Here is a 14,518-nt window from a genome sequence, read left to right as displayed (position 1 = left end):
ATATTCCTTGCTAACCAAGGATATCAAACCCCAAATTCCAAACCCAAAAGGGTTAGGATTCCAAACCCAAAAGAGGTTATTGAATTTGACCAGTAAATAACAATAATATAAGAAAAAATTAATACCACCATTAAGAAAAGTTTCAGTGGTGGGATATTAGGAATCAAAGTTGAAATATAAATAAGAGAGCAGAGTGAAAAACTAGACAATGTGGGTATATTATTCAAACAAATTTGTGGAATGACATGGGATAAAAGTTGCTAGATGATAAAAAAATAAAGTGTGACCTTAGACCAGCAAATTATGGCCCACTGCCTGCTTTTGTAAATAAAGTTGTATTAAAATATTTCCACATCAATTCATGTGTGTGTATTATCTATGGCTGTTTTTGTCCTCTAAGCATAAACTGAGCACTTACGATAGAAATCACACAGCAAACAAAGCCTAAAATATTTATTACGTGGCCCTTCATTAAGAAAAAGTTCAACAAACTCTATTTTAAGCTTTAACAATCTAATGACTATGTTGTGAGCCAAAAGACTCTGATTCAGTTCATACAGTACATTCACATTTAACATTATTTCACACTTCAGACTGTTTGAATGATCTTATTTCACAATTTGGTTGAAGAGATAAATTTAGATAAATATTTTCTAGATTACTTATATCATTTTTCATATGAAAAGCTACTTAAAGTATATCCTTGTCTACTCTTGTAAATTATTGAAAAACAATATGTCTTTGCACATTTGAATTGTAACATTTTTCAAATAAAACTGGAGCACTGTAAAAGAGTTTGAGAAGGATGAAGAAAAAGAAGAGGACTTCAGTAATGTTTTAAATAAGGGAAACATTCTGAGGGAAACTAGAGAATGAATAGGTATTGTCAAAGATGTTTATAATAAAAAATTTCTAGTAACCCCATGTTCATTGCAACATTATAATAGCCAACATATAGAAACAACCTAAGTGTCCATCAATGGATGAATAAGTAAAGAAATCGTGGTGTATACATATATGCAATGGAATATTATTGAGCCATAAAGAAGAATGAAATCTTGTCATTTGTGAAAATATGGATGGAACTTGAGAGCATTATACTAAGTAAAATAAGTCAGGCAGAGAAAGACAAATACTGTATGATCTTATATGTGGAATTTAAAAAAAAATGGGCTCACAGAATAAACTGGTGGTTACAAAAGGCAGGAATTGGGGTGGTGGGAGAAATGGAGCTACTGCTTTCATTTTTGTTTTTTTCATTTAATAAATTAAATTTTAAAATGTTTAAAAATCTGGTAACCATCTAATTATCAGCTAATTATGACAACTACTATACTTTCTCTTTTTATTAAGTGGTGCAACTGGGCCTTGCCAGGCCCAGATCCTGTGGTCTTCATTGAATTCAGGAAACCTGTTGTCATCTCCAGCCTAGACAGAACTACTACAACTACTGTAGTACTTCAGGAGGCTGGTATAACCGTTAGCAAAGCATTTCTCAATTTGGGGTGCAAAAGAGTAAACTCCAAACCTTCTTGGATCCCAGGACTGAAGTAGATGAGCAACCCAATAACATCTATAAAATTAGGGAGAAAAAAAAAATCTCTAAATCTGACAGACACTTGACCTATATGACCACACTGGAAAATCTTGGCTCTCCACACTTATCAGCTCTAATTTAGTTTCCAAACCCACAGGCTCTTGAATGAAAGAGATATGTATGACAGGTAGAAGGAAGGGGGGTGTGGGGGACAGCCATTAGGACAGTAAATCTCCCCTTCTCCTAAACGGAACTGGAACCACTTACACATTCCCAGGATTTGTTTTGTAGCTTATTGATAAAACATAATATATTTCAAAACTCAGTTTCAGCCTCTACTCTGAGGAAATATTTTGCAAGGTATGGGATGCTCTAGCATATGGTGTGCATCCTGAACCAATATCGAATATACGATACTACTTTTCACATAGAAATAATACATGGGTCCAGGGACCAAAAGATGAAAAGAAATGGCAGCCTTCGCTCTAAATCCCAATGAGTCATTATCAAACTTTTTGCCTCTGGGTACTAGAGGTCCCTGAGACATGTTCAGCCTGTGCACGAGGTCAAAGTATTTTCACAATTATGCTAAGATATTATTTTACTTTTTCACTGTGTTAATATTTACCCTGATGGTAGATAAACCAGAGCCATAGCACCAAACTGTACTAGTAGCCATTGTTTTTTTCATGTCCTTGCATATGTATTCCACATATACTATATTTTACCTTCATTTACATATGTATTCCACATCTTCCATCTTCTTTATCCTCCACCTATAGATGGATACTGAGGTTGCTTCCATATCTTGGCTGCAATGTAAATAATTGTAATAATTGTAAATAATGTTGCAATGAACATAGGAATGGATATATATCTTCAAATTGGTATTTTGGTGTTTTTTTTTTCAAATACCCAGAATGGAATTACTGCATCATATAGTATTTCTATTTTTAATTTTTGAGGCACCTGTTCCTCATACATCCTCCAGTTTCATACTATTTTCCATAATGGCTGCACCCCTTTACATTTCCATCCAACAGTATACAAGAGTTCCCTTTTCTCCACATCCTCGCCAACACTATTTTTTGTCTTTTTGATAATAACCAATCTGATAGGTGTGAGATGCATCTCATTGTGGTTTTAATTTGCATTTCACTGATGATTAGTGACGTTGAGCATCTTTTCATGTGCTTTTTGGCTGTATTTATATCTTCTCTGGAAAATGTCTCTTCAAGTCCTCTGCCAGTTTTTTAATTGGATTTTTTATATTAAGTTGTAGAAGTTCTTTATATATTTTGAATATTAATTCCTTATTGGATGCATGATTTGCAAATATCTTCTCCCATTCAGTAAGTTCCTTTTTGTTTTGTTTATGGCAGACCAATGGATTTTAAAGTAAGAGTATTAAAAGTTTACCGTTACAGTATCAGATTCTATATTGCAAGTAACCTACCAAAAAAAAAAAAAATACAACTTGCCAAGTTTTAGTGGGTATTAAAAAGGATATTCACAATTATATGAAAAGACTATTGAAATACTCTCTTTTTTCCAACTACATATCTGTGTGAGGCTAGGATTTTTGCTATACTTCAACTAAAACAATGCTTGCAATATTAAATATAGAAATCCAGCTGTCTTCCATTAAGCCAGACATTAAAGAGACTTGCAAAAATATAAAACAATGCCATTTTTCTCCTCCTAGTTATTTTTCATTAAAAATATGTTCTAAGGAATCTCCACAGTTTCCCTAAGTGGCTGCACCAACTTGCATTCTCACCAACAGTATAAGAGGGTTCCCCTTTCTCCACATCCTCTCCAATATTGTTGTTCACGGTCTTGTTAATTTTGGCCATTCTAACTGGTGTAAGGTGGTATCTCAATGTGGTTTTGATTTGAATCTCCCTGATGGCTAATGATGATGAACATTTTTTCATGTGTCTGCTAGCCATTTGTATGTCTTCTTTGGAGAAATTAAAAATAGAGCTACCCCATGACCCTGCAATTGCACTACTGGGTATTTACCCCAAAGATACAGATATAGTGAACTGGGTATTTACCCTAAAGATACAAATGTAGTGATCCAAAGGGGCACGTGCACCCAAATGTTTATAGCAGCAATGTCCACAACATCCAAACTATGGAAAGAACCTAGATGTTCATCAACAGATGAATGGATAAAGAAGAGGTGGTATATATATATACAATGGAATACTAGTCAGCCATCAAAAGAAATGAAATCTTGCCATTTGCAATGATGTGGATGGAACTAGAGGGTATTATGCTTAGTGAGATAAGTCAATCAGAGAAAGACAACTATCATACGATCTCCCTCATGTGAGGAAGTGGAGATGCAACGTGGGGGTTTGGGGGGTAGAAAAAGAATAAACGAAACAAGATGGGATCAGGAGGGAGACAAACCATAAGAGACCCTTGCTGTCAAAAAACAAACTGGAGGGCCTCTTCATCGGCTACTGCAGAGGATTCAGAGCCGAGTCTGAGGAGGAGGCTCCCATTCCCTGCGCGCCATCCGCCACCTTACTGGACTCCGGTGAGGGAGCGAGAGTGTCGCCACTGTAGCCTCTAGAGAAGATAAGGGCATCGTCACCTCCGCCGTCGTCTTCACCTGCAGCAGCTAGCCGAATCATAAGCTCTGGGAAAAAGTCAAGATGGCGGAGAAGTAGCAGGCTGAGACTACTTCAGCTAGCAGGAGATCAGCTAGAGAGCTTATCTAAAGATTGAAAACACCTACAAATCCATCAGCAGATCAAAGAGAAGAATAACAGCAATTCTAGAAACAGAAAAACAACCACTTTCTGAAAGAGAAAGTGAGTTCAAAGCGACGGGAAGATAGACCCCAGGGAGAGGGGCCGGCTCCTGGCAAGTGGTGGACCAACGGAGCACAAAATCAGGACTTTTAAAAGTCTGTTCCGCTGAGGGACATCACTCCAGAGGCTAAACTGGGGTGAAGCCCACGTGGGGTCAGCGTGGCCTCAGGTTCCGCAGGGTCACAGAAGGATCGGGGGTGTCTGAGTGTCACAGAGCTTACAGGTATTAGAACGGGGAAGCTGGCTACAGAGACAGAGCGGACAGTGAGCTCACAGCTCGGGGTTACCTTGAACCAGTCGCAGGCTCGGTGAGCTCGGCGGCCGGAGGTCAGGCAGACGGGAGTTACTGGGTGCTGTTCTCTGAGGGTGCACTGAGGAGTGGGGCCCGGGCTCTTGGCTTCTCCCGACCGGAGACCAGGAGGCCGCCATTTGTATTCCCATCCTCCAGAACTCTACGGAAAGCGCTCAGGGAACAAAAGCGCCTGAAAGCAAACCCGAGCGGATTACTCAGCCCGGCCCCTGGTAAGGGCGGTGCAATTCCACCTGGGGCAAAGACACTTGAGAATCACTATAACAGGCCCCTCCCCCAGAAGATCAACAAGAAATCCAGCAAAGATCAAGTTCATCTACCAAGGAGTTCAGTTTCAATACCAAGGAGAGCAGCAGAATTCCAGAGGAGGAGAAAGCAAAGCACGGAACTCATGGCTTTCTCCCTATGATTCTTTAGTCTTCCAGTTAATTTAATTTTTTTTCTTTTTCATTTTTTTTCTCTTCTTCTGCTAAAAATTTTTTTAACCTTTACCCTTTTCTTTTTTAACGTTTTTTAACTAGTTTATCTAATATATATATATTTTTTTCTTTTTTATACTTTTCTTTATTCGTTTTCTTTTTTTAATTCTTTTCTTTTCTTTTCTTTTTTTCTTTCTTTCTTTCTGAACCTCTTTTTATCCCCTTTCTCCCCCCTCACCATTTGGGATCTCTTCTGATTTGGTTAAAGCATATTTTCCTGGGGTTGTTGCCACCCTTTTAGTATTTTACTTGATCCTTCATATACTCTTATCTGGACAAAATGACAAGGCGGAAAAATTCACCACAAAAAAAAAAGAAAAAGAGGCAGTACCAAAGGCTAGGGACATAATCAATACAGACATTAGTAATATGTCAGATCTAGAGTTCAGAATGACAATTCTCAAGGTTCTAGCCAGGCTCGAAAAAGGCATGGAAGATATTAGAGAAACCCTCTCGAGAGATATAAAAGCCCTTTCTGGAGAAATAAAAGAACTAAAATCCAACCAAGTTGAAATCAAAAAAGCTATTAATAAGGTGCAATCAAAAATGGAGGCTCTCACTGCTAGGATAAATGAGGCAGAAGAAAGAATTAGCGATATAGAAGACCAAATGACAGAGAATAAAGAAGCTGAGCAAAAGAGGGACAAACAGCTACTGGACCACGAGGGGAGAATTCGAGAGATAAGTGACACCATAAGACGAAACAACATTAGAATCATTGGGATTCCAGAAGAAGAAGAAAGAGAGAGGGGAGCAGAAGGTATACTGGAGAGAATTAATGGGGAGAATTTCCCCAATATGGCAAAGGGAACGAGCATCAAAATTCAGGAGGTTCAGAGAACACCCCTCAAAATCAATAAGAATAGGCTCACACCCCGTCACCTAATAGTAAAATTTACAAGCCTTAGTGACAAAGAGAAAATCCTGAAAGCAGCCAGGAAAAGAAGTCTGTAACATACAATGGTAAAAGTATTAGATTGGCAGCAGACTTATCCACAGAGACCTGGCAGGCCAGAAAGAGCTGGCATGACATTTTCAGAGCACTAAACGAGAAAAACATGCAGCCAAGAATACTATATCCAGCTAGGCTATCATTGAAAATAGAAGGAGATATTAAAAGCTTCCAGGACAAACAAAAACTGAAAGAATTTGCAAACACCAAACCAGCTCTACAGGAAATATTGAAAGGGGTCCTCTAAGCAAAAAGAGAGCCTACAAGTGGTAGATCAGAAAGGAACAGAGACAATATATAGTAACAGTCACCTTACAGGCAATACAATGGCACTAAAATCATATCTCTCAATAGTTACCCTGAATGTTAATGGGCTAAATGCCCCAATCAAAAGACACAGGGTATCAGAATGGAAAAAAAAACAAAACCCATCTATATGTTGCCTACAAGAAACTCATTTTAAGCCTGAAGACACATCCAGATTTAAAGTGAGGGGTTGGAAAAGAATTTACCATGCTAATGGACATCAGAAGAAAGCAGGAGTGGCAATCCTTATATCAGATCAATTAGATTTTAAGCCAAAGACTATAATAAGAGATGAGGAAGGACACTATACCATACTCAAAGGGTCTGTCCAACAAGAAGATCTAATAATTTTAAATATCTATTCCCCCAAGGTGGGAGCAGCCAACTATATAAACCAATTAATAACAATATCAAAGAAACACATCAACAATAATACAATAATAATAGGGGACTTTAAGACTCCCCTCACTGAAATGGACAGATCATCCAAGCAAAAGATCAACAGGGAAATAAAGGCCTTAAATGATACACTGGATGAGATGGACATCACAGATATATTCAGAACATTTCATCCCAAAGCAACAGAATACACATTCTTCTCCAGTGCACACGGAACATTCTCCAGAATAGATCACATCCTCGGTCCTAAATCAGGACTCAACCGGTATTAAAAGATTGGGATCATACCCTGCGTATTTTCAGACTACAATACTCTGAAGCTAGAACTCAACCACAAGAGGAAGTTTGGAAAGAACCCAAATACATGGAGACTAAACAGCATCCTTCTAAAGAATGAATGGGTCAACTGGGAAATTAAAGAAGAATTGAAAAAAATCATGGAAACAAATGATAATGAAAACACAACGGTTCAAAATCTGTGGGACACAACATAGGCAGTCCTGAGAGGAAAATATATAGTGGTACAAGCCGTTCTCAAGAAACAAGAAAGGTCTCAGGTACACAACCTAACCCTACACCAAAAGGAGCTGGAGAAAGAACAAGAAAGAAACCCTAAACCCAGCAGGAGAAGAGAAATCATAAAGATCAGAGCAGAAATCAATGGAATAGAAACCAAAAAAACAATAGAACAAATCAACGAAACTAGGAGCTGGTTATTTGAAAGAATTAATAAAATTGATAAACCCTTGGCCAGACTTATCAAAAAGAAAAGAGAAAGGACCCAAATAAATAAAATCATGAATGAAAGAGGAGAGATCACAACTAACACCAAAGAAATACAAACAATTATAAGAACATACTATGAGCAACTCTATGCCAACAAATTTGACAATCTGGAAGAAATGGATGCATTCCTAGAAACATATAAACTACCACAACTGAACCAGGCAGAAATAGAAAGCCTGAACAGACCCATAACCAGTAAGGAGATTGAAACAGTCATTAAAAATCTCCAAACAAACAAAAGCCCAGGGCCAGATGGCTTCCCAGGGGAATTGTACCAAACATTTAAGAAGAACCAATTCCTATTCTCCTGAAACTGTTCCAAAAAATAGAAATGGAAGGAAAACTTCCAAACTCATTTTATGAGGCCAGCATCACCTTGATCCCAAAACCAGACAAGGATCCCATCAAAAAAGAGAGCTATAGACCAATATCCTTGATGAACACAGATGCGAAAATTCTCACCAAAATACTAGCCAATAGGATTCAACAGTACATTAAAAGGATTATTCACCACGACCAAGTGGGATTTATTCCGGGGCTGCAAGTTTGGTTCAACATCTGCAAATCAATCAATGTGATACAATACATCAATAAAAGAAAGAACAAGAACCATATGATACTCTCAATAGATGCTGAAAAAGCATTTGACAAAGTACAACATCCCTTCCTGATCAAAACTCTTCAAAGTGTAGGAATAGAGGGCACATACCTCAATATTATCAAAGCCATTTATGAAAAACCCACCGCAAATATCATTCTCAATGGAGAAAAACTGAAAGCTTTTCCACTAAGGTCAGGAACACGGCAGGGATGTCCATTATCACCACTGCTATTCAACATAGTACTAGAAGTCCTAGCCTCAGCAATCAGACAACAAAAGGAAACTAAAGGCATCCAAATCGGCAAAGAAGAAGTCAAACTATCACTCTTCGCAAATGATATGATACTCTATGTGGAAAACCCAAAAGACTCCACTCCAAAACTGCTAGAACTTGTACAGGAATTCAGTAAAGTGTCAGGATATAAAATCAATACACAGAAATCAGTTGCATTTCTCTACACCAACAACAAGACAGAAGAAAGAGAAATTAAGGAGTCAATCCCATTTACAATTGCACCCCAAACCATAAGATACCTAGGAATAAACCTAACCAAAGAGGCACAGAATCTATACTCAGAAAACTATAAAGTACTCATGAAAGAAATTGAGGAAGACACAAAGAAATGGAAAAATGTTCCATGCTCCTGGATTGGAAGAATAAATATTGTGAAAATGTCTATGCTACCTAAAGCAATCTATACATTTAATGCAATTCCTATAAAAGTACCATCCATCTTTTTCAAAGAAATGGAACAAATAATTCTAAAATTTATATGGAACCAGAAAAGACCTCAAATAGCCAAAGGGATATTGAAAAAGAAAGCCAAAGTTGGTGGCATCACAATTCCGGACTTCAAGCTCTATTACAAAGCTGTCATCATCAAGACAGCATGGTACTGGCACAAAAACAGACACATAGACCAATGGAACAGAATAGAGAGCCCAGAAATAGACCCTCAACTCTATGGTCAACTAATCTTCGACAAAGCAGGAAAGAATGTCCAATGGAAAAAAGACAGCCTCTTCAATAAAGGGTGTTGGGAAAATTGGACAGCCACATGCATAAAAATGAAATTGGACCATTTCCTTACCCCACACACAAAAATAGACTCAAAATGGATGAAGGACCTCAATGTGAGAAAGGAATCCATCAAAATCCTTGAGGAGAACACAGGCAGCACCCTCTTTGACCTCAGCCGCAGCAACATCTTCCTAGGAACATCGCCAAAGGCAAGGGAAGCAAGGGCAAAAATGAACTATTGGGATTTCATCAAGATCAAAAGCTTTTGCACAGCAAAGGAAACAGTTAACAAAACCAAAAGACAACTGACAGACTGGGAGAAGATATTTGCAAACGACATATCAGATAAAGGACTAGTGTCCAAAGTCTATAAAGAACTTAGCAAACTCAACACCCAAAGAACAAATAATCCAATTAAGAAATGTGCAGAGGACATGAACAGACATTTCTGCAAAGAAGACATCCAGATGGCCAACAGACACATGAAAAAGTGCTCCATATCACTCGGCATCAGGGAAATACAAATCAAAACCACAATGAGATATCACCTCACACCAGTCAGAATGGCTAAAATCAACAAGTCAGGAAATGACAGATGCTGGCGAGGATGCAGCGAAAGGGGATCCCTCCTACACTGTTGGTGGGAATGCAAGCTGGTGCAACCACTCTGGAAAACAGCATGGAGATTCCTCAAAATGTTGAAAATAGAACTGCCCTATGACCCAGCAATTGCACTACTGGGAATTTACCCTAAAGATACAAACGTAGTGATCCAAAGGGGCACGTGCACCCGAATGTTTATAGCAGCAATGTCCACAATAGCCAAACTATGGAAAGAACCTAGATGTCCATCAACAGATGAATGGATAAAGAAGATGTGGTATATATACACAATGGAATACTATGCAGCCATCAAAAGAAATGAAATCTTGCCATTTGCGATGATATGGATGGAACTAGAGGATATCATGCTTAGCGAAATAAGTCAATCAGAGAAAGACAACTATCATATGATCTCCCTGATGAGGAAGTGGTGATGCAACATGGGGGCTTAAGAGGGTAGCAGAAGAATAAATGAAACAAGATGGGATTGGGAGGGAGACAAACCATAAGTGACTCTTAATCTCACAAAACAAACTGAGTGTTGCTGGGGGGAGGGAGTTGGGAGAAGGGGGGTGGGGTTATGGACTTTGGGGAGGATATGTGCTTTGGTGAGTGCTGTGAAGTGTGTAAACCTGGCGATTCACAGACCTGTACCCCTGGGGATAAAAATATATTATATGTTTATAAAAAATAAAAAATTAAAAAAAAAACTGGAAAAAAAAAAACTGAGGGTGACTGGGGAGGGGGGTAGTGAGAGGGGGTGGGGCTATGGACACTGGGGAGGGTATGTGATATGGTGAGTGCTGTGAAGTGTGTAAACCTGGCGATTCACAGACCTGTACCCCTGGGGCTAATGATACGTTATATGTTTATTTAAAAAATTTAAAAATTAAAAGAAAAAGATAGAGATATAGTGAAAAGAAGGGCCATCTGTACCCCAATGTTCATAGCAGCAAGGGTCATAGTCACCAAACTGTGGAAAGCACCAAGATGCCCTTCAATAGATAAAGAAGATATAGTCCATATATACGATGGAATATTATGCCTCCATCAGAAAGGATGAATATCCAACTTTTGCTACAACATGGATGGGACTAGAGGAGATTATGCTGAGTGAAATAAGTCAAGCAGAGAGAGTCAATTATCATATGGTTTCACTTACTTGTGGAGCATAAGGAATAACATAGAGGACATTGGGAGAAGGAGAGGGGAAGTGAGTTGGGGGAAATCAGAAGGGGAGACAAATCATGAGAGACTGTGGACTCTGAGAAACAAACAGAGGGTTTTGGAGGGTAGGAGGGTGGTGGGTATTATGGAGGGCACGTATTGCATGGAGCACTGGGTGTGATGCATAAACAATGTATCTTGGAACACTGAAAAAAATTAAATTCAAAGAAAAATATAGTCTATATGTTAGCATGTAATGAGCTTATTATCATTTTTTAAAGAAGTGATAAGTATGTCAAAGTATGTTCATAGCAGCATTATTTGACAATAATGTCAAAATTATTTTCAATTTAATTTCTAATACAGTAAATGTCAGCTATTATAACCCATATAAACAATGTTCTTTGGGAACTTAAAACTTTAAAAGTATAAAGGGGTCCTGAGACCTAAAGTTTGAGAACTGCTATCTTAGAAACACTTCTCTTGGTTTTTTAAGCCATAATTAAATGCTGTCTAATAATTTCTATCAGTTCCTAGTTGACAAGAATAAAGATATTTAAGATAGCTATAAATTCATATAGGAATTGAGTCACAACTTCAAGAAGTTTGCAATCTCATATTTTATTAAAAAAAGATTTTTTAATATTTTATTTATTTATTTGACAGACAGAGATCACAAGTTTGCAGAGAGGCAGGCAGAAAGAGAGGGGGAAAGCAGGCTCCCCGCAGAGCAGAAAGCCCGATGCGGGGCTCCATCCCAGGATTCGAGGATCATGACCCGAGCTGAAGGCAGAGGCTTTAACCCACTGAGCCACCCAGGCGCCCCCCAAAAAAAATTTTTTATAGTTACTGCTTTATCAAAGCTAATATTTCTATAGGAAAAAATTAAGAGGTATTTTTAGTAAGTTCCTTGGGATTTATTTCCTTGAAAGCAATCTCCTTCTTATGTACAAGCATATTATGCTAAATATGTCCTCTCTTTATTTAGACCTCAGAAGTATGAGTGGCACATTATCAGGGCCCACTTAATGTTCACTTAACTGAGCACATTTGGCTGCCTTAATCTCTCCTCACAAATCAAATCTTCAGTTCTCTTTATCACTATTATTTCTCATTTCTGGATCTCCTCTAGTGTTTTGTTTCTTTTCTTTTTTTGTTTTTATTTTAATTCCAGTTGGTTAGGATGCAGTGTCATATTAGTTTCAGGTGTACAATATAGTGATTCAACAATTCCATACATCACCTAATGCTCATCACAACAAGTAACTCCTAATCCCCAACCCCTGTTTCACCCATATGCCTGCCCACCTCCCCTCTGGTAACCATCAATTTGTTTTCTATAGGTAAGAGTCTGTTTCTTTTCTAAAGAGTTCACAAAACAGTAAATTCCATTCCAGGTATGATCTATAGAAGTGATCTATTTCCTGTTCTCCTGATACAAAGCCCAAAATAGTTCTGGATTCTCAGTCATCACCACCAGACCTTATCTAATTTTTTTTGTTACCTTGAAATTTCTATAGTATTCACTTGCTTCCAGATTGTTCTTTCTTACTGACTTCCTAAATTGCATATTACTTTTTCACATTTCAAGAAAGGTACCTGTACAGACACCCTCAGTACTATAAAACTAGAGTAGGCCATGAAGAAAAGAAAGTATAGTAAGAACAAGAGTAACATTCAACTGCAATAATTGTATGTGTATGTTTGCACACATGTTTAAGAGTTGTGAAAGATAATTATTTTAGTTTTATGAATGTAGCCATCAAAAAATATATATAATTTGATTCAAATGTTTGATCTTCCTTATCTTCAGGGTACTTCAGTCTTTCCAGCATTTCATTATTTTCCTTTTTTATTTATTGCCAGTTTGTTGGTGATTTTTTTTTCCCCTTAGGAAAGAGAGGGATAGGCATATTTTAGAAATTATTCTTTTAGAAGAAGAAGTCACATATTTCTTGTGGATTTTTTCTTCCACATACTAGGATTCAGAATGTCTCTTTGTATATTTAATACTTTTCCATCTATCAGTCAGTGAGGTTTTAAAATTCTCAGCCTCATCAGGGAAATACAAATCAAAACCATAGTGAAATATCACCTCACACAGTCAGAATGGCTAAAATTAACAAGTCAGGAAACAACAAATGCTGGTGAGGATATGGGGAAAGGGGAACCCTCTTACACTGTTGGTGAGAATGCAAATGGATACAGCCACTCTAGAAAACAGTATGGAGGTTCCTCAAGAAGTTAAAAATAGAGCTATCCTATGACCCAGAAATTGCACTACTGGGTTTTTACCCTAAAATACAAATGTAGTGATCCAAGGGGGCACCTGCCCCCAGTGTTTACAGCAGCAATGTCCACAATAGCCAAACTATGGAAAGAACCCAGACGTCCAACCAGCCATCAAAAAGAATGACATCTTCCCATTTACGATAACGTGGATGGAACTGGAGGGTATTACGCTAAGTGAAATACATTAATCAGAGAAAGACAATTATCATATGATCTCACTCAAATGTGGAATTTAAAAAACAAAACAGAGGATCATAAGGGAAGGGAGGGAAAAATAAAATAAGATGAAATCAGAGAGGGAGACAAACCATAAGAGACTCTTAACTATAGGAAACAAACTGAAAGTTGCTGGAGGGGAGGTGAGGGGAGGAATGGGGTAACTGGGAAATGGGCATTAAGGAGGGCACATGATGTAATGAGCACTGGGTGTTATATGCAATGGATGAATAACTAAACTCTACATCTGAAACTAATGATATACTATATGTTATCTAATTGAATTTATATAAAATAAGTTGAAAATAAATACATAAAATCCTCAGCCTCTTTGGAGAAGCACTATTAAGGTGAAATAAGCCAAGAGTCACCCAAATTCAAAAATAACTGCATAATTAACTGGAAAAATGTATAGGCATTTTCTGATGACACCCTAGAAGAAAATAATACAGGAGAAAATTAAATGCAAGTATAATCAATATTTCTTTGATTATTTCTAAAATGTATTTTATAAAATGCTTATTTGAGAAATAGAATTAGAAAGGAGAGATTACACTGGAGCATTGTATTAGATGTTGATATTCTCAATCAATAGAAATTACTCCAACTGTAACTCACATTGACTCTGTTTTCCAACATCAGTTGAAAGCATTGAACTCTCATTATGATCTGCCCACTATTCCAACTTCCATGAAAAATAGTTTTCAAGAAGCTGATATTTATATATTTACTTTGCAAAGTTAATGTTAGAAGTTAAGTTAGTTAGAAGTTAGAAGTTAGTTAGAAGCTAAGAAAAATAAGAAATTATAATTCTATGTATTCTAAATTCCTTGGGGAAAAAGGATAATTAAGATTTAAAAGATTCTGATTTAAAATATGCATAATTCATATTAAAAAATTCCCAGAAAATATGCTTTTATTACTAAGGGACTACCTTTTAAAAGTTGTAAAAATCTATTCCCTTTAAAAAGAAAAAAAGAAAAGAGGAATTAATAGATATTATTTAGTAAAAATTACTGAT

Source organism: Neovison vison, chromosome 11 (genome assembly GCF_020171115.1).
Source record: "Neovison vison isolate M4711 chromosome 11, ASM_NN_V1, whole genome shotgun sequence".
Classification (NCBI taxonomy): Eukaryota; Metazoa; Chordata; class Mammalia; order Carnivora; family Mustelidae; genus Neogale; species Neogale vison.
Note: the sequence above shows the minus strand (reverse complement) of the source record.